Below are 22,647 nucleotides of genomic sequence, written 5' to 3'. Positions count from 1 at the left end.
TCATAGTGGATTTCTCCATTTCCTCTAATCCCACCTTATCCTACTCCAAACTTCCAAGTTAGCACCGCTCTTTTGAATGTTCCTATGTGTCCACCTTCCTCCCTATCAATCTGGTCCACCCTCCTCTCCGACTATAACATTGAACCCCACCTTCATCTGCCTATTAGATGAAAGGAGGCAGCTTAGAAAAATGCCAAGTGTTTCAGTGAGCCAGTGGGTTCAGAGAAATGTAGGACCCAGCAAAGGATGACCAAGAAACTGAGAAGAAAATCAAAATGAGAAAAAGCGTGCAAACGAAAGAAACCCATAAAGACTGCTAAAAGGCATCTATCAATGTATGAAAACAAAATAAAAACAAGGTCAAATATGGAACAGTGGATGTGCATTCAGGATAATTTATTGCAGGGAACAGAGAAATTGCAGGGAAAAGAAACAGTTTCTTTGCGTCTATCTTCATGGAAGAATGTCCAGAAATTCTTCCAGAAATACCAAGTGACCATGGGACTTGTGTAATTAAAGTCTAAGATCATTCTTATCTTTGAAAAGAAAGTTGGATTGAGTATTTATAAATCTGACAGACTAGATGCACATCATACAAGAATTTCAGAGGAAGCAGCAATAGACATGTTGATTGCATCAAGGATTTTCACTTTATTTTCCGACACATTCCCGAAAGTCATTTAGCCAATCTGGATAAGGCAAAGGTTATAAATATTATACAATAGTTTAAGAAAGTACGAATTTGGAGAATGGTGAACTGCAGACCAGTTATCTTGTCATCCGCAGTCAGGTATCTGTTGGACAAGAACATGCTACTAGATATATAGAAGGTAATAATATAACTGGGGAGTGTGAGAATGTACCGATGAAAGGAAAACTGGAAGTGGCAAACATCTTTTTGGAATGGGTTGAAGATGATTCTTGTGGACATAGGCAATGAACAACCAATGTATCACGTATAGTTGGATATTCCCGAGCTTTTTTTTAAAGAACTCACACAGCAAGTTCATTATAAAAATTAAAGCGAGAAGTATTGGGAAGAACATATGCCAATGGGAAAGTAAAAATTCGGTTTACAGTCATGTGAATGTAATTGGAAGATAGAGGATGTCCTGCACCAGTTGCATCGAGTGTTCATGAGACTACACTTAGAGTATTGTGTACCGTTCGGAGTCCCAATCTAAGAAAGAACATATTGACTACAGAGGAGCTTTAAAAGGTATTATCCAGATTAATCCGTTAAATGGCAAGATTGTCTGACTGGGAACCTCAGCCTGTAATCTCGAGTTTCAAACATGAGAGTTGATTGTAGTGAATCTTAGAAACATCGAAAGGACTGAATAACAGAGGGACATGGAGAAGTACAGGTAGGCGGGATAAGGAAGAATCCCACGATATTCTACAAGGACAAGTAGAACAGAATAATCAGCAAACAGTTAGTGTCCATTAGAAACCAAAGGGGCAATTTGTGTGTCAAGCTGGAGAACATTGATTGATTGTTACATGAGACCTTCCCATCTATTTTACTTGGGAGAAGGAGGAGGCAGGTAGGGAATTCATGAAGATGGACTAGGAAGCTCTTGAACAGATGGATTTAAAATACGAGAAGGTATTTGAGGTTTGTTCTGTACAAATTTGGACCAATCTCCATGTCTGAATGAGTTGTATTACAGGCGGCTGTTGGGGTCAAAGGAGGAAAGACACTGACTGAATATTTTAATTAGAATCTGACCATAGGGGAGGTACCAGAGAACTAGAGAACTGCTAATACAATTCCACTTCGCAGTAAGGGTGGGAGAGATAGATCAGGGAACTATAGACGAGCGAGTATTAGATCACTGTTAAGGAAACTACTCGATAAAATAGGGAGGGAGAAAATCGAACTCCAATCAGAGTTGCAAGGTTTGATCAGGGATAGTCATCATGACTTTATCAGGAGAAAGTCACATCCAATGGATTTGATTGAATGAGTTTGAGGAGGTAGATTATTTAGTTTTGTAGGAAGGCCTTTGACAGATTTCCACCTGGGAAACTGAAAAATAAAGTAAAATCTCACAATATGATGGATAACTTGGCAAATTACAACGAAAATTGTCTTAGTAGCAGGTGACAGAGGGTGGTGGGAGAAGGCTGTTTGTGTGACTGGAGACCAGTGTCCCCTGGTGTACCACAGGGATCAGTGTGGTGTCCCTTATTGTTTGTGTTATTCATAACAAAATATAGATCTGAATGTGGAGGGGCCTAGGTGGAGAGTGGGGGAGGTGTGATAAGTAAGTGTATGTTTGACATAAAGATTGGCTGAGTGGTTAGCAGTGAGGGGGAAGGCCTTAAGTTACAGGAAGATCCAGATGGAATGGTCAGATGGGCATATCAATGGCAGATGGAATGTAACCCTGATAAATATGAGGTAATGCACTTTGGGAGATGGAACCAGGCAGGGGAGGACTCAATGAATGGCAGCACACTGGTAAGCTGAGACTGTGCTTCTCCATACATCCCTGAATGTGACTGGACAGGTGAATTCTTAAAAATGTGTTGCTGGAAAAGCGCAGCAGGTCAGGCAGCATCAAAGGAGCAGGAAAATCGATGTTTCGGGCAGATTCCTGAAGAAGGCTTATGCCCGAAACGTTGATTCTGCTGCTCCTTTGATACTGCCTGACCTGCTGCGCTTTTCCAGCAACACATTTTTTAAGCTCTGATCTCCAGCATCTGCATTCCTCACTTTCTCCTGGACAGGTTAATGGACTAGTTAAGAATTGCCCCTTGGATGTAGCGTTTCCTAATCAGGGTGTAGATTATAAGAGCAATACAGGGCTTTGTTTCGGCAAAAATGGAGTACTGTATGTAGTTCCGGGAACCACATTCCAGGAAGGATGTGATTGTACTGGAGAGGGTGCAGAGTTGATTCACCAGGATGTTCCCTGGAATGGATCATATCAGCTATGGAGAGAGGCTGGATAAGCTCAGGTTGTTTACTCTGGAGCAGCGAAAGTTGAGGAGTCAGTGATTCAGACGGATAAGATTATAAGCGACACGGACAGAGTGGATAGGCAGCAGCTGTTCCTTTCAGTGAGAGGGTCAAGTACAAAGGAGCACACTTTTAAGGTGTGAGCTGCACGGTGGCACAGTGGTTAGCACGGCTGCCTCACAGCGCCAGAGACCCGGCTTCAATTCCCGCCTCAGGCGACTGACTGTGTGGAGTTTGCACATTCTCCCCGTGTCTGCGTGGGTTTCCTCCCACAGTCTAAAGATGTGCAGGTCAGGTGAATTGGCCATGCTAAATTGCCCATAGTGTTAGGTTAGGGGTAAATGTAGGGGTATGGGTGGGTTGCGCTTCGGCGGGTCAGTGTGGACTTGTTGAGCCGAAGGGCCTGTTTCCACACTGTAATGTAATATAAAGTGAAGAGTTTGAGTTTCAGAGATGATTTAACCATTTTTTCACCTCGAGGTCTGGGGTTCGGAGATTACTTCCTGAGAGGGGAATGATCACCTCACAATCGTTAAAAACTACTTGGACGAGCAATTGGAAGTGTCATAACATTCCAGGCCTGCTGTAGGAAAGTGGGACTAGTATAGATCCTGCTGCATTTCTGTTGGCACAGAGTCTCTGCCCCTGTGAGTGTATGGTGTGGAAGGTCAATTATTGAACAGTTTAAAGCAGGAATTGATGGATTTCTGCAGAGTTATATTCATAAGGTTTATCAGAGTGAACTGTATTAGCCTGTTAAATTATGTCAATGTGAGAAATATGAGAAAACAAGTGCAGTTTCCTCACAGATTGAAAACAGAGAATGGAGAATTGGGAACAGGGAAATGGCAGAACTATGAAGCCATGACTTCAGTTCTGTCTTCACAGAACTTTCTAACAATACAAGGAAAACCGAGTCTGGTGTGGGAAAATGGTAGAGTACATGGAACAATAAACATAGTCAGTAAATGGTTTAGCAGAAATTATTGTTTCTGAATGTAATGGTCATAGACAACACCAACATAGATTTATGAAATGGAAATTATGTTTGAGAAGCAAACTGGGAGACAAACGAAAGAGAAGCAATGGATGTAAAACACTTTGATTTTTAGAAAAATGTTGGTCAAGCTCCAAGCCCAATTTGCAAAATCAAATCTGAGTGGATTGGGGCTAATATATGGACATGTTTCTAGAATGGGACAGCTGGCAGGAAACAGTGAATCGAAAAAAACAGAATCGACAAGTAATAGCCTGACATTTTCTGAAAGGTATGATTCGGTGAGTATGACTATGTCCCAGACTCCCCATTACCTTCCCCAGATATCTCCTGTCTCATCAGCAGGACGGACACAGCAGAAGTGGCGGCACAGTGGGATACAGTTGGAAGGGAATTGCTCTTGGAGTCCTCAACAGTGACTCCGTATCCCATGAAGTCTCATGGCATTAGTTTGCACATGGGAAAGGAAACCTCCTGCTGATTACCATGTACCAGCCTCTCTCAACTAATTCTCAGTACTCCTCCATGCTGGCCAATACTTGGAGGAAGCACTGAGGGGATGCACGTACGCAGGATGCACTCTGGGTGGGGGATTTCAATGTTCACCACCAACAGTTTCTCAGCTACAGCATTACTGATCGAGCCGGGTCCTGAAGGACATAACTGGCGGCAGGTGGTGAAGGAACCAACAAGAGGAAAATACATACTTGACCACAGCCTTACTAATCTGCCAGTTGCAGAAGTATCTGTCCATGACAGTATCGGTAAGAGTGACCACCGCATAGTCATTGTGGAGACAAAGTCACACCTGGACATTGAGAATAACCTCCACCAATTTGGAGGTGCTTAATAGGACAGACTTCGAACAGATCTAGCAGCTCAAATCTGGGTGTCCATAAGGTGGTGTGGGTCATCAATAGCAGTGGAATTGTACTCCTGCATAACCTCATGGCCTGGCATATCCCCCTCGCAACAATCTCCATCAATCCAGAGGATCAAGCTTGGTTCAATGGAGTGTGCAGGACGGCAGGAGCAGCACCAGGCATACCTGACAATGAGGTGTCAGCTTGGTGAAGCCACCAAAAAGGACAACGTGCCTGCCAAACAGCATAAGCAGGAAGTGATAGACAGAGCTAAGTGATCCCACAAGCAACGGTTCAGACCTAAGCTCTGCAGTCCTCCCACATCTAGTCCAGAAACATTGGGAACAATTTTACAATTCACTGGAGGAAGAGATTCCACAAATAACCCCTTCCTCCATGATGAAAGAGCCCAGCACTTCAGTGTATAAGATAAGGCTGATGCATTCGCAACAATCTTCAGTCAGAAATGCTGAGTGGATGATCCTCCAGTTGTCCACAGCGATTCAGTTACCAGTCATCAGTCAATTTGATTCAGTCCACGCGATATCCAGAAATGATTGGAGATACTGGATCCTCCATAGGGTCCATAATCTGACAATATTCTGGTAATAGTACTGAATACTTGTGCTCCATAACTTGCCACTCCCCTAGCCAAACTGTTTCAATACAGTTACAACAATGGCTTTCCCCGATTATGTAGGAAATTACCAAATTATCTCCTGTATATAAAAAGCAAAACAAATCCAATCCGGCCAATTACCACTTCATCAGTCTCCTCTCGATCATCAGTCAAGTGGTGGAAGGTCTCAGTGCTTTTAAGCAGCACCTGCTCAGCAATAACCTGCTCAATGACGACCAGTTTCGCCTCCAGCAGGGCCACTCAGCTCCTCACCTCATTACCGTGGTTCAAACATGGACAAAAGAGCTTAATTACAGAGGTGGGGTGATAGTGACAGCCCTTTAAGTCAAGGCTGCCTTCTACCATCAAGGGGCGTTAACAAAACTGGAATCGATGGGTATCAGAAGCAAACTCCCCGCTGGTTAGAATCGTATCTGACACGTAGGAAGATGGTCATGGTTGATAAAGGTCAGTCAACTCAGCTCCAAGTCTGCAGGAGTTCCTCGAGCAGTGGCCAAAAACTTCTTCAGGGTTGCTTCATCAATGACCTTCCTTCCATTTTAAGGTCAGAAGTGGGGATGTTCGCCAATGATTGTACAATGTTCTGCATCATTTGTGGCTCCTCAGATACTGAAGCAGTCCGTGTTCAATTACGACAAGATCTGGACAGTATTCAGGCTGACAAACGGCAAGTAATATTCAGGCCACACAAATGCTAGACCATGACCATCACCAATAAAATACAATCTAACCTGCTCCTTGGCATTCAATGGTGTTACTATCACTGAATCCCCCAGAATCAAAGTCCTGGTGGGTAATCATTTCTCAGAAACTCACTGGTCTCACCACATAAACACAATAACTACAAGAGCAAGTCAGGAGCTAGGAATACTGCGGCGAGTAACTCACATCCTGATTTCCAAAAGTCTGTCCTTCATCTACAATGCATAAGTCAGAAGTGTGATAGAAGACTCCCAATTTGCCTTGATGAGTGCAGCCCCAACAACACTCAAGAAGATTTATACCATCCAGGACAAAGCAACCAGTTTGATTGTCCCTATATCCACAATGCTGCACCATCAACGCTCAGCAGCAGCAGTGTTTTACTATCTATATGCTGCAGTGAAATGATTCATCAAAGATCCTCAGAGACCATCTTCCCAACACACGATCATGTCCACCTAGAAGGACAAGGGCTGCAGATGTATGGAAGTACTATCATCTTTAGGTTCCCCTCCAAGCCATTCAGCATCCTGTCTTGGAAATATATCACCGCTCCTTCACTGTCACTGGATCAGAATCCTGAGATTCCCTTGCTAATGGCATTGGAGGTCAACCACAGCAGGTCGACTGCAGTGTTCAACAAGGCAGCTCACCACCACCTTCTCAAGGGCAACTAGGGTCAGGTAATAAATGCTGGCCTAGCCAGTGACTCCGAGATTCATGAAATAAATAAATATAAATTAACAGAGGACGGTTGCTGAGGTGTCGCAGGGATCGGTGCTTGGGGCCCAGCTGTCCACAATGCCCTTTAAACATTGGGTTGCTGGAATCAGATACAATATATCCCAGCCTGCTGACAGCACTAACGGATGTGGGATTGTGAGTGGGTGAGGAGGATGTAAAAAAGCACCGAGAAGACTAAGACAGGTGGAGTGAATGGGTAAATACGTGACTGATGGAGAACAATGTGGATAGAGGTGACGGTATGCCCTTTGGTGGAAACAATAAATTGGCAGCCTACCATTTGAAAGGGATTGGTTGAAACATGTTGATCTACAAAGGGACGTATGCTCCTTTTTGTTGTTTCCTTCTGCATAAACCTGAGGCCCCTGCAGCGCAGTGAGTCCTGCAACCAGAAGTCAATACTGGGCATGGCATTGGCACGCTGCCCAGTGTATATACAACCAGCAAGTGGGGAGCTATAACATTGAAAAGGATCTGGATCTCCTTGTACACCAGTCACTGAAAGCATTATTGCAGGAAAGAAAGCAGGAAAGAAGATAAATTGTGTGCTGACCTTCATTTCAGGGGGATGTGAGTCCAGGAGAAAGGGTGTCTTACTGTAGCTGTACAGGGACTTGGGGAGACATCATCACAAACATTGTGCAGTGTTGTGGACAGTTCTCATCTCCATATCTAGTAAAGGACAAACCTGACATTGACAGAGAGCAGTGAAGAATGACCAGACTGATATCTGGGATGGCGAGCTTGTTGTGGGAGCAGAGTTTGTGGTGACTGAGCCAGTATTCCATGGGGTTTGGGAAAATGAGTGGAGAAATCAGTGAAATATACAAAACTCTGACAGGGTGAGACAGATTGGAAGCAGGAATGATAATTCCCCTGGCTAGTACAGGCAGGTCACTCTGCATTGAGATGAGAATAAATGCCTGTACTCACTGACTGGTGAACCCGGGGAATTCGCTCGCACCTGGAAACCGAGACACTGATTATAAATAAGGATTTAGAGACAGTAAAGGGATGGTGGGAGAGCAGGAGTACAGTGTGGAAATGAAGGACCAACCATCATTTCATTGAATGGGTTGCAAACTCGATGGACCAAACGTACGATTGCACCGCCTATTTTATAGCTTCCCAAGGTTACTCACATTAACGGATATGTATATCGTGTGGGGTAAGTGCATTGCGGAGATTGTTTTCATGAACTAGAATGGGGAGGCTCAAAGTGTTGTATGATCTAGTCCTTTCCCGATGTTTCTGTGCAGTGTGTGGGAAAGCTCGGTAAATGTTGTCATAAGCTCTCAGATGTTAGGAATGAGGTTTCTGCAGGGTCGACAGGACTGTGCTGCCACTGCATTTTCCGACATTGATTCTTGAGGGCGGGTGTTCTGTCCGGTTCCATCCTTTCAGCCCTCGGAGTAGTTTGATACAAATGAGTGCCTTGATTGACCGTTTCAGAGACCATTGAAATGTTTATCACATGTCAGGGTCTTTGGAGTCACTATTAGGCCAGCCCAGACAATCGGGAGATTCACTTTCTAAAAGTACATTGGAGAAGGAAATTCTGTTTACAATCCATATTGGCTTCAATGTCACTGTTACTGACCCCAGATTTTAGATCTCGATATTTTATTAATTGCTTTTAACTTCCACCCGCTGCCAGAGTATTAGCCTGGTCTGGATTAATAATCCAGTAACATTTCCACCGCACCATATCCACATGGGGATCTATCGGAAACCATACTGAACAGGTTACTTCTGTGCTGCTTGACATCTCTGTCAAAAAGAACTCCCACCAATCTGGCTGTTATGATGGGACTGAGGGGGTAGTAATTGGTCAGTTTGTAATATTTCCCGTCTTAGTGGACAGGACACAGCTGAATAATTTTCCACATTGCCAGGGGGATTTCAGGTTTGGAGCTGGAATGAAACAGCTTCCCCAGGGACACGGCTTGTTGTGCAGCACAAGTCTGCAGTCCCATTGCAGGAATGGGGTCAGGACCCATTGTCTGTGTCGTATCTATTGTGTTCAGCTGTTTCTTCATGTCACGGGCAGCGAATCAATTTGGCTGAAGACTGCCATCTGTGATTTTGTTGGCAGCATGATGAGGGTGAGGTGTATCATCGACTCAACACTTCTGGCAGAGGATGGTGCAGATAAAACATCCTTCTCTTTTACACTGATGTGCAGGTCTGTTCCATTATTTAGGATGGGGATGTTTGTGGAACCCTCTCCTCCAGTCATTTGTTTAATCGTCCATCACCATTTATGACTGACTGTGGCAGAACTGCAGGGCTTCGTTCAGAACTGTTGGACAAGTCCCGTAGCTTTAATGAGTTAGCATCAGGTTAAGGTTCATGTGATTCTGACTCTGACATGTTCACCCACGCTCGTCACTGAGCCATAGATGGTGTTGATTGTAATGACAGACTGAGGTGTTATCCTGGCAAAAAGTTACAGGTTGTGGTTTAATGCTGTTCTGCTTCTCCTGCTGCTGTGGTTTACAGCACTACATAAATACGCAGTTTCGAGCTGCAATATCTGCAATGCAATTCTGCTGTCTGTTCCCCAATTCTCAGAGACCATTCACCCATCAGCCCTGCACTCAGTGACCTAACCTGGTTTCTGATGGGGAAATACTTCCATTTTCAAACTCTCATTCTGCTGAGGGTCTGTCTCCCTGGGTCTTGCTTCCAATCTGACACATTCCACAAAAACATTTAACTGATCTTAATTGAAAAGTTTCATTCAAATGTTTAATTCACCTGAATCTTTTTCCTTGAGAAATACCATCTTCTGTGTTGAAAGTGAATGTGTTTCCTCTGTTTCTCTCCCTGACCATGATTAAGATCTCTTTAGACAATAGACCATAGGTGCAGGAGTAGGCCATTCTGCCCTTTGAGCCTGCACCACCATTCAATATGATCATGGCTGATCATCCTTAACCAGTATCCTGTTCCTGCCTTATTTCCATAACCCTTGATTCCACTATCCCTAAGAACTCTATCCAACTCTTTCTTAAATGAATCTGGAGACTGGGCCGTCACTGCCCTCTGGGGCAGAGCATTTCACACAGCCACCACTCTATGGGTGAAGAGGTTTCTCCTCATCTCTGTCCTAAATGGTCTCCCCCATATTTTTAAGCTGTGTCCTGCCTCCAGAGAGTCCAATCCTTTAATAATCTTACATGTCTCAATCAGATCCCCTCTCAGTCTTCTAAACCCAAGAGTATACAAGCCCAATCGCTCCAGTCTTTCAGCGTAAGGTAGTCCTGCCATTCCAGGAATTGTGAACCTTGTGAACCTACGCTGTACTCCCTCAATAGCCAGAATGTATTTCCTCAAATTTGGAGACCAGAACTGCACACAATACTCCAGGTGTGGTCTCACCAGGGCCCTGTACAGCTGCAGAAGAACCTCTTTGCTTTTATACTCAATCCCTCTTGTTATGAAGGCCAGCAATGTATTAGACTTCTTCACTACCTGCTGTACCTGCATGCTTGCCTTCACTGATTGGTGTACATGAACACCCAGGTCTCTCTGTACTGCCCCTTTACCTAAGTTGATTCCATTTTGGTAGGTAATCTGCCTTCCTGTTCTTGCCACCAAAGTGGATAACCATACATATATATCCAAATTAAACGGCAACTGCCATGCATCTGCCCACTCAACTAACCTGCTCAGGTCACCCTGTAATCTCCTAACATCCTCCTCACATTTCACCCTGCCACCCAGCTTAGTATCATCAGCAAATTTGCTAATGTTATTACTAATACCATCTTCTATATTATTAATATGTATTGTAAAAAGCTGCGGTCCCAGCACTGCCCCTGCGATACCCCACTGGTCACTGCCTGCCATTCCAAAATAGAGCTGTCTATCACTACTCTTTGTTTCCTGTCAGCTAACCAACTTTCAGTCCAAGTTAGTACTTTGCCCCCATTACCATGCGCCCTAATTTTGCTCACTAACCTCCTATGTGGGACTTCATCAAAAGCTTTCTGAAAGTCCAGGTACACTACATCTACTGGATCTCCCATGACCATCTTCAGAGTTACAGCCTCAAAAAAATCCAGAAGATTAGTCAAGCATGATGTCCCCTTCATAAATCCATGCTGACTCTGACCTATCCTGTTACTACTATCCAGATGTGTCGTAATTTCATCCTTTATAATCGACTCCAGCATCTTTCCCACCACTGATGTCAGACTGACTGGTTTATAATTTCCTGCTTTCTCTCTCCCACCTTTCTTAAAAAGTGGTCCAACATTAGTCACCCTTCAATCCGCAGGAACTGATCCCTAATCTATTGAACTCTGGAAAACAATTACCAACGCATCCACGATTTCCCGAGCCACCTCCTTCAGTACCCGGGTTCTAGACCATCAGGCTCCGTGGACTTATCAACCTTCAGATCTAACAGTCTCTCCAACACCAATTCCTGGCAAATATAAATTCCCTTCAGTTCAGGTCCTTCAGCCACTGTTACCTCAGGGATTGTTTGTGTCTTGCCCAGTGAACACAGATCCAAAGTACCAATTCAATTCTTCTGCCATTTCTTTGTTCCCCGTAATGTATTCCCCTGTTTCTGTCTTCAATGGCCAAATTTTAGTCTTAACCATTTTGTTTATTGCCTTTCACATACCTAAAACAGCTTTTACTATCCCCTTTATATTTTTGGTCTGTTAACTTCGTACCTCATTTGTTTTCTCCGCATATTTCCTTCTTAGTAATCCTCTGTTGTTCTTTAAAAGCTTCCGAGTCTTCAGTTTTCCCACTTATCTTTGCTGAGTTATACTTTTTCTGTTTTAACTTTATATGTTTCTTAACTTCCCTCGTCAGCCACGGCCACCCATGACTCCTCCTAGGATCTTTCTTCCTTTTTGGAATGAACTGATCCTGCATCTTCTGCATTATACACAGAAATATCTGCCATTGTTCTTCCACTGTCATCCCTGCTAATGTGTTGCACCATTTAACTTTGGTCAGCTCCTCCCTCATAACTCCATTATTCCCTTTATTCAACAGAAATATTATCACTTCCGATTGTACTCTCTCCCTCTCAAATTGCAGATTGAAACTTTTTGGATTATGGTCACTACTTCCTAATGGCTCCTTCACTTCGAAGTTCCTGATCAATTCTGGTTCGTTGCACAATACCAGATCCAGAATTGCCTTCTCCCTGGTCGGCTCCAGCACCAGCTGTTCTAAGAATCCATCTCTGAGACACTCCACAAAGTCTCTTTCTTGGGGTCCAATACAATCCTGATTCTCCCAGTCTACCTGAATGTTGAAATCCCCAATAACAACTGTAGTAATATCTTTGCGACAGACCAATTTCAGCTCCTGATTTCACTTATATCCGACATCCAGACTACTGTTTGGGGGCCTGTAGGTAACTCCCAAGAGGGTCTTTTTACGCTTAGAATTTCTCAGCTCTATCCACACTGACTCTACATCCCCTGACTCTAGGTTCCCCCTGCCCAAGGGTCTGAATATCAACTCTTACCAACAGGGCCATCCCACCCCCTCTGCCCGTCAGTCTGTCCTTACGATAGCACGTGTAGCCTTGAATATTCATTTTGCAAGCACTGTCCACTTGAAGCCACGTCTCAGTTATCACTAGAATATGGTATCTGCCAATTTTCAAAAGAGCCTCAAGCTCATCCATCTTATTTATCATACTTCGTGCATTCATATTTAAAGTAATTTTTTAAATTTGTTACTGCCCTCACTCTTCTCATCAACTCCTATTTCACGCAACCTGACAGTATGATCCCTTTTTGCGTTTTCTGCTTCATTGATACAGTTGTCTTTCTTGACTTCCCTTGTTCTAACTTTCCCTTCAATTTCCTTCTTCAACATCCAGTTTGTCCCCTCCACCCCCCCCCCCCCCCACCTCCACTTAGTTTAAACGCAGCTGTGTTGCAGTAGCAAACCTGCCTGTCAAAATGCTGGTCTCCAACCTATTAAGGTGCAAACTGTCTCTCTTGTATAATTTATGCTTACCACAAAACATACCCCAGTGATCCAAGAATTTAAATCCTTGCTTCCTGCACCAGTTCCCCAGCTACACGTTTAAGTCCATTATCTCCCTGTTTCTGGCCTTATCAGACTGAGGAACTGGAAACAAACCAGAGATAACCACCCTGGACATCCTGCTTTTCAGCCTTCTTCCTAGTTCTCCGAAGTTCCGCTGTAGTATGTTCCTCCTCTTCTTCCAACATCATTTGTGCCAACATGTACCACCACGTTTGGCTCTTCACCTTAGTCCTTGAGGATGTCCTGCACTCTGTCTGTGATGTCTTTAACCCTGGCACCAGGAAGGCAACACACTATCCTTAAGTCCCGCTTGCTGCCACAAAACCCCGTCCATTCCTCTCACTGTGGAGTCCCCTATTACCACGGCTCTGTGCGATGTCCGACTCTACCGCTCTGTCTCCACGCCAACGTTTGATTGACAGACCTGGCCACCTCGCGGAATGGCAGTGTCATCTGTCTCTACTGTTTCCAAACGATTCAACTTGTTCCTGACAGGTACTTTCCCCGGAGTCTCTTGCACCTGTCTCCTCTCTGCCTTCCACATCGTCTGCTCTCTTCTGTTCTCTTCTGGTATGGTCGGTGTAATAACCTCACTGAAGGTCTTGCCCAGAAAGATATCGTTCTCTCGGATGAGCCTAAGGTCCTCGAGTTCTTTCATCAGCGCTGAAACATGCTCGGTCAGTAGCTGAACGTGCACACACTTTCCACACTTAAACGAGCCATACAGACCAGAGTCGCTGACCTCCCACATCAAGCACTTAGCGCACTGAACCAGCTGGGCAGTCATGTCTTCACCCTCTTCAACTGTGGCGTAATCACTTCAAAAAACCTCCTTGTCAAAAACTCCTGAGCAAAAGCCTCACTCTTCACTCCACAGGAACTTCCTTGGACCCTGTAGTGTCAGTGATGCCAGCCTTATGTAGTTTCAGAGCCATTGAATTCTCTGGATTCCCAATCATCTTCACCACGTTGTGTGTTTCCTCTTTTGGTCTGAGGCCTTATCACTCATGGCTGCCTTGTCCCTCAATGTTTGGCAATTCCTGTGTGCTGTGGTCCTTTGTACAGTGCACATACAATATGTTCAAATGCTGGGTCTGACGCCAGAACCTTTCCTCCAATAATATGACAGACACTAACTTTGGAAAGAACCCAGCAGGCCAATATCTTGAATTCCCGGAAGAAAGGGGATTAACTAAAATAAGTTGGGACATGAGAAGTAAGAATTTATAACACACATCCTGATAAGAATGAGACGAGAGTTGGGAATATCAGAAAAGGGGGAAAGTTGAGAGAAAGGAAAGGTATCACATCAGATGAGGATCAAATAATGTTTTAATGCTTTATAAATGTTATACATCATGTGCATCATTTTTCATTAACTGTGTCTCCGTTGTTCATTCCGAATGTTTTGTACACATATGAACAATGTTATTTATCTGAAAACACACTGATTAAACAGTGTATATAAAATCATATTTCCTCCATTTCAGACTGTCCTGTTGTCGTGCTAGCAGGACATATGAACACCAACTGGCCATCAAAAGACATGACCCACTATCATAAAGAAGGACGCCACATTGACTGTGACAACACACACTTCCTAGGACAAAGCCACGCATGAAACTTCTGAGAGGCATGACATTCTAGCCCGAAGTACATCAATAAACATATCAATTTAGATTCTATCTACCTTCCCTTGAAAAAAAAACTGGAAATAACATCATGCGCCTTAAGAAACCAAGACCTATAAATAGAGAGGTGGGACATACCACCAATGCGTCACCAGAGACTCTCCCTGATGATGTTATTTAGTCATGGTGACGAAACATCTGAAAACAGACCTTCAAGCTCAGCGAGCTCACTTACATACTTGTAAATGGCTATCTTTCTCTTAATAGTGGAATTTGGGACTTCTCTGTCATTCATCTTTTAACAGATTACGAGGCGAGGTGAGCTTTTCTGGGTGTGTGGTTTTAATTAACAGAGGGGTTAGACATCGACATCATAACGGTTTGAGGGCTTGTCGTATGGGATTTGAACAGATTTGGGATACAAAAGGTCCCAGTAGATTCCATCACTTGGCAGTTAGTGACCTAGATCTTCAAATAAAACAGGTGACAAAATTCATTTAATTTTGCTTCCTTGTGGTTGGTTAAATTAAAAGAAATGGATTTTAACATTACTAAAGAGGTTCCGAGGTTTGAAGACGATTCACAAGTTTGCCGACAAAGTTTAGAAAGACATAGGAAGGGCATACTTTTAGAATTCACATGTAGATTAGAATTGGGTTTCACCAGGGACAAAAGGAAAGCTGTCACCAGAATGGAGTTGGTCAAGCACTTTGGTGTATCAGAGAAGCAGGAAACTGCAGTCGAGTTGGAAAAAAACTTAAATTGCAAGTGGGGCAATTGGAGTTAGAAGATAAAGAGAGAGACTGAAAGAGGTAGGTAAGTAACAGGTAGTAATAAAACCAGCACCTTTCTTGCCAATTCCTGTATTCGTAGAACGTTTCACGTGGCTTATGATTAATTGTGGAGCTCCCCTTTCTAAAGTAAAAGTGAAAACCAATATTTGCTGATCATAATGGATGTGTCTACCAGATTTCCATGGATAATTCCATTATGGGGTGTTAAGGCAAAAAGGGAGGTAGAGGAGTTGCTGGTACCTTTACTCACTGTGAGCTACGCAGTGTGATTCAGACAGACCAAGGGTCTCATTTTACCGCTCAGCTGTTTACGGACGTCATGGATAGCTTCTGCACGCAGCAGTTTAAATCAAGTGCATCGCATCCCGAATCCCAGGGGGCCTTGGAAAGTTGGCATCAGAAGCTGAAGACAATATTAACAGCGTACTGTCAGAATTACCCAAATGATTGGAATAAAGGCGTCTCATTATATTGTTTGCCATTGGAGATGCCCCAAATAAATCTGCTCACTTTACATCCTTTAAGTTAATATTCATATATGAAGTGAGAGGTCCTTTGAAATTAATTAAATTTAAATTGACAGGACCGAAGTCGGAGATCTCACACTTGGATGATGTATCTGAGGTAAGGGAGAAATTAGATGGAGTCGGTGAGTTAGCTAAACAACACCTGAAGAGGGCACAGCATGGAATGAAGCAGGTGGCAGATAAAAACGCAGAAACTTTGACGATTTCCCGTGGGATGACATATTAGTATTGCCAGCAGTGGTAGGAAATCCATTCAAAGCCAGGTTTAGTGGCCCCTTTCCAATTAAAAAAATGTTGAGTCAGTTAAACTATCTGGTAAAGGTACTGGATATGACAAAAAATGCTAGAGAATGTCATGTGAATGAATAATGCTCCAGATACATTGAAGACTGAGGAACAGAGTTGTGGCCAGCTGAATAAATTGTGCAGTTTATCTGTATGATGTAGTGATCTTTAGCAAGTGATTGAAAGCTCACATGTTAGAGTTGGCAGAGCATGTTGAATGATGGCAAGAAGCAAACTTGGTAATAAACTTAAAGAAAACAGAATTCGCGAAGGCAGAGGTGATGTTCTTGGGACATTACATTGGACATGGAAGGTTGACTCCACGGAACACAAGGACGAACGGCTTTGAGGAATTTCCATGACCATCCTCGAAGAAAGAGGTGCTTCGATTTTTGGAACTGAGTGGATTCTATCGGAAGTTTGTTGCAAACTTCAGCAGCGTATTGGCATCACTGATGGATTTATGAAAGACGAATACAGAATTGTGGTGGACAGAACAATGCCAGGAGGCATTAGAGAATTTTAAAGCCGGATTAATCATCGCACCAGTTTTAGCTGCACCAAATATTTTGAAAAATTTGAAAATTGTATTTGATGCTAGGGGTATAGGTGTCGGAGAAGCATTGATACAGCAAGATGATGTTGGAATTGAATGGCCAATTAGCTACTTGTCGGAAAAAACAATATCCACCAGAAAAAAAATACAAAATCTCCCTTATTGTAAAAGAATGATTAAGTTTTGCACGGGAGTAACAATATTTTGATGTTTGGATTAGTGGTGCTGGAAGAGCACAGCAATTCAGGCAGTCCGAGGATTTTGCCTGTCCTTGGATGCTGCCTGAATTGCTGTGCTCTTCCAGCACCACTAATCCAGAATCTGGTTTCCAACATCTGCAGTCATTGCTTTTACCTCAATATTTTGATGTTTATATGACAAACAAATTGTCAGAGATGGTTGTGGACAACGACAACCCTCTCGCATTTTTTTTAATATTTAAAGAACAGAATATGGGACTATTGCATTGGAATCTTATGTTACCGACTTTAACCTTACAAAACGTACATGCAGTGGGTCCTAAAATGTGATAGCAGATGTGTTATCCCAGATTTAAAGGAAAAAGTTTCGATAAGATTTGACTTATTGCAGTGTTATATATGTGTGCAGAATTAATATGTATGGTATGGCTGAGATTAATACTTTTGGAATTCATAATAATGGGATTAAGAATTAGAGGAAAAGAAATGAAACCATTTTTTCATTCTGCTGGTTCATGTGTTTTTTTTCTGAAGCGGGGAGGTCTTATGAAGCCGAAAGCATGTCCGGTCACTTTCAGACAGAATGGGTTTTGCTGAATAGAAAGTACAGCCACAGATGCCAGCTAAAGGTCACTCTGTTCCACATGTCACCATTAGCTGGGAAATGGATACCTGAGTTTTGGTTTCTGTTTTGACAACAATTCAAATAAAACCAAAGAGTTTAAATAACGCTCAGGATACCAGAAGCCAACGGAATTTGAATATTATTGTTTGGACACCTGGAAAGCAATCAAATTATGAGAATTATTGTATCATGGGGAGTATATAAACCCAGCATTTTGAACACTAGAGGGAGAGCCACTGCCATCCAACAGCAGTGTAACTGCTGTCGAGCAGGAGTGTTAACTGGCCATCTCAGACACTTTCTATCAAATATACATGTCCATTTAAAAGCTACTTGCAATATATAAAAAAACATGACCCAGGGAGATCAACAGCTGGAAGAATGAACATAGCGGGGAAGATGGATTCTGTGTGGTCTTGAGATTGTAATGTTTAATATGTGGGTTGTTGGAACAGCATATTTTTACAGAGTTGGAGTCAGATATTAAGTAGCTAAGAAAAGAGGGGCGTGTATTCGTGAATAGTTGTTGTTTAGTATTCACTATTAAAGATAAGAAATTAACTTGTTATTTTTTGTTTAAGTAGTGGAATGTAGGAGATCTGTGTTGCTCATATTTTAAAAGATTACGAGCTTTTCTGGGTGTTTGGCTTTAATTAACAGAGGGGTTCAACTCTACTTTGTAAATGTCCACCCACGCTCACCCCATTTCCCTGCAGTTGGCCCATATCCTTCCAGTCCTTTCCTATCCACATATTTATCCAAATGCTTTTGAAATATTGTTAATGTACCCCCTCAGCCCCATCTGCTGGCAGCTCAACCACGTACCATCTCTGGGTAAAGAAGTAACCCCCCTGGGTTCCCTTTTATTCCTTCCACTTTAACCTTAAACTGATCCCATCCAGTACTCGATTCTCTACACCTTGGAAGAAGACTGAGAGCACTGACCCTATTCATATCCCTCGTGATCTTATATAGCTCTATTAGGACACCCTACACGCTCAGGAAAATGTCCTAGCTTGTCCAACATCTCCCTCTATCTCAGACCATCGGGTCCTGGCAACGTCTTTGTGAATTTCTTCTGCACTCTTTCTAGTTTAATAACATCCTCCTGATAACAAAGGTGACAAAACTGAACACAATACTCCAAGTGCGGCCTTACCAAAGTCCTGTGTAACTGCAACATAAATTCCCTACTTCTATACTCAATATCCTGCCTGATGAAGGCCAGTGTGCCAACAGCCTTCTTCGTTGCCCTCTCTACATGTGACTCCACTCTGAGAGAACAGTGCACCTGAACCCCAAAGTCTCTCCGCCCACTACACCCCTTAAGGCCCTCTCAATCACCGTGAAACTCTTACCTTGATTTGATTTTCCATAATGCAAGACCTCACACTTCTATATTCAATTCCATTTGCAATTTCTCGGCCCACTTCCCCACCTGATTACGGTCCTGCTGCAATTTCTGATAATCTTCCTCACTGAACATGCTCCCACTCACTTTAATGTCATCTGCAAACTTACTAATCATATCTTGTACATTCTCAACCAAATCATAGATAACAAACAGCAGTGGACCCAGCCTCCAGTCTGACAAGCATCCTTCCACTAAACCCTCTGCTTCCTATCAACAAGCCAACTGTGTATCCAATTGGCCAGTTCCCCCAGCATTCCATGTGATGTAACCTTCCTGAACAGCCTACCATGTGGAAACTTATCAAAGGTCTTACTGAAATCCATAGAGACTATGGCTGCTGCTCTGCCTTCGTCAACTTTCTTGGTCACTTCATCAAAGAACTCGAACAAATTTGGGAAGCCTGATCTCCCACTCACAAGTCTATGCTGACTGCTCCGAATCAAACCCTGTGTAAGTAATGGGTGCAGTCAATGGTATGCTGTCCTTCATTGTAAGATGATTCGAGTACATAAGTAAAGCCATCTTCCTGTTGTTGTAAAGCCTTGCTGAGAGATCATTTGGGGCACTCTGTACAGATTTGAACTCCTTTGTAAGAAATTATCTCCTTACCACAGATACGGGTGATGGTAACATGAGGATAGAGTGAAGAAGCTGAGTGTTTAATCAGTAGAGCTGTGAGAGACGAAGAAATGGTGATGCTGAAACGCAAGGAGTGGCAGCGATCACTTATTTCCAAAAGAGACATTGATAGGGTGAGAAATTCCATACTTTACCTAGGATTGATTGGTTTGATTTATTGTCACGTGTACCTCAGTACAGGGAAACACTTTATTTATGAGCAGTGGAGGCAGGTCATAGTAAGGATGAACTGGCAGATCATAGGGTGGAAATAGGCTTGGACAGAAGAAGGCGTTCAGGTTACACTGAACAGGACGTGCACTAGACAAGATCAACATGAGTAATACCATCATTATTTGAACTTAGAGAATCCATTAATCAGTCTAACGTGACTTTCCTAATAGTTTATATGTCTTAATTAACTCTCCCCACGTTATTGTGCAGTCGGTGCGTGAACCTGTATTGAACGCCATGTTGCTCACAATCACTAACAGCAGCCACAATACATTCCATCTGAAACAGGTAGCCATTCCCACCAGAATCCGCCCTACATAGAAACACCAGGCTGTCTTCTCGGAGATAAAAGATGCCTTTTTGAGACTTCACACAAGACATATGGCTTCCCTCCTCACCACTAGAAAACCACGTTAAGTGTGTATCATGAGCGACGGCGCCACGAGGAACAACGTGGAGCAATCTGTCTGTGCAGCCTCTGCTCCACTTCGTCATCATATTAGAGCATCATTAGGAGATAGTGAGGACTGTGGGTGCTGGAGATCAGAGTAGACAGTGGTTTGCTGGAAAAGCACAGCAGGAGAGTCGACGTTTTGGGCATAAGCCATTCATCAGGATCAGCATCAATTATCTCATTCTGTCCCCGTGTAAGTGCATTGAGGTGGGAATGGCCTCCTGCTGTTCCTGTGTAAGTGTCTCAAGGGATTGAATGGCTTCTTCATCGTCTGTTTGGACAGGGCCAAGAGCCTGATTGGGTTACCCCTGGTTCCTGTTTGACAGCTCGATGTGCTGACAAGTGTGATGATGTTGCAGCTTGAAGAGGTTATTTTGTCCTGGTTTCTTTTAAGAGAGAGATTGAATGATCGTTACCAAGCTGGCTAGTTAAGACCACTTGGGTAAACAGCTAGGGAAGCCTTGTGTTTATTTTAATAAAGACTGAATGGGTGTGGTCAGCTCTCACAGATTAGGATCTCTGGGTTTTGCTTTCTCAGTAATAACAGAAACTATTGGGGTCTCCACAGAGTTGGAAGCTTCAGTGGATGTCTCCTGGCTGCTACACTCTCTTAATTTTCTCTTGCTGCTGTTTTTAATTCCTGGATTGGAGATATATTTGTGACATTCTGTGTCTGAATATTCCTTTTTGCCAAGGGCTGTGGTTATGCGATTTTCCTGTATTGGAACAGTTCATTAGTAATAGCTCCACGATCTATTATTCTGTTAACTTGGCCAATAGAATTAAGTTATTCTAAATGTCCCTTTCCTTGGTTTCATTTTATCTTCCGTGTTTAAATAAATGGTGTTTTGCTTCACAACGAGTAGTTTGACCAGTCACATTGCATCTGGAACAGACAGTTTACATTTCATTTAAAATATGAAAATATTAGAGTCTAGGTGACCGCCCGCAAATATTTTTGAGGGGCTCTGGCGTGGTCCATCCCACTAGACTCCTTCTCTTCCTGAGTTATATGCTGGAGGCACTGAATGGGCTGTCCCTGTTCTTCTCCAATACTGTCAATGGGCTGAATGACTTCCTCATATTCCTGTGAAATCAGAGTGAGCTGCTGAATGAACTCTTGTTTTACTGTGGCAATGTGCAGTGTCAGGCAGTGCTGTTACATGAATGTTACAGACACTTTACCGGAACAAACCTGAGTGGTGTCTGGGTCTTGCTGCACATGGACAGAGACCAGTTCAGGAGCTGACGAGGGACAAAACGCTCTGAACATTGTGGAATCTTCAGTGACCATCCCCACATTCTGATCTTATGGTGGTGAGGGTGGGGGCGGAGAGACATTGATGAAGAAGCTGAAGATGTTTGTGAAGAGGAAGCTACCCTGAGGATCTCCCACAGAGCTGACCACATGACTGAGATGATGAACATCTTCCTTTGTGCCATGTTTGACCCCAAACACTGGAGAGTTTACTCTGATTCCCATTAAGTCCAGTTTTGTTAAGTTCCTTGATGCTTCAGAAGTTAACCACTGCCTTGATATCAGGGCCAGTCATTTTTGTCTGAACCCTTGTGTCAGCCTCTTTTGTTCATATCAAGAGGTCATGATATAGGAGCAGTGAGTGCTTTCTTCAAACAGGTGGTATTGCATGTCAGGATTTCTGCTCTCAACACTGTTCGGGGAGCTAGATGACTGAAAGTATTTCAAGACAAGGTCGATGGATATTGACCTGTCAGAGAATCGAGGGCTATGAAGAATTGGGAATGAAAGAGGATTTGAGACCAAGAGCATATCAGCCATGATCTTCGGGAAGGACAAGGCAGGCTTGGGGAGTGAACGGCCTGCCCCTGTTTCTGATGTACTCACATTCTGTTATTGGAAAGTTAGTGGGTGTTATTTTCATGAATGTGCAATTACTGAATATTGCAGCCAGGGAGATCAGAGGATTTTGTGAGTCACCTGTGGGTGAGGTAAGTTGTCTGTATTCTCAGTGAATCTGGGTCTACAACATGACCAACAAATGAAGCACAAGTTGCAGAGAGGGGAAATTTTGTAAAGCGAGATGAGGGGTCTCTTTCATACCCAGCCTGGGTTTTCCAATTACATTTCCCAAATCACCTCAAAGCATGTGGGACTGTCTTGAAGGGCTGAATGGTCTCCTCTGTTTCTGTGCATCAGGTTATAGATGTAAGTAGGCTCCAACCGCTCCTGTCTAGCAGGTTTGAGGGGCTGAATGGAACACAGAAACATGGGACTGAGGAGCAGGAGTGGGTCATTAGATACTTTAAGCCATCTCCACCAGGCACTAAGATTGTGGCTGATCAGGTTGTGGTCTCAGCTCCACTTTCCTGACTGTATCCC

The sequence above is a fragment of the Chiloscyllium plagiosum genome, unplaced genomic scaffold (genome assembly GCF_037043375.1).
Source record: "Chiloscyllium plagiosum isolate Xiang-an unplaced genomic scaffold, Cpla_swu_hap1 HiC_scaffold_14, whole genome shotgun sequence".
NCBI lineage: Eukaryota > Metazoa > Chordata > Chondrichthyes > Orectolobiformes > Hemiscylliidae > Chiloscyllium > Chiloscyllium plagiosum.
This window is presented reverse-complemented; position numbering follows the sequence as displayed.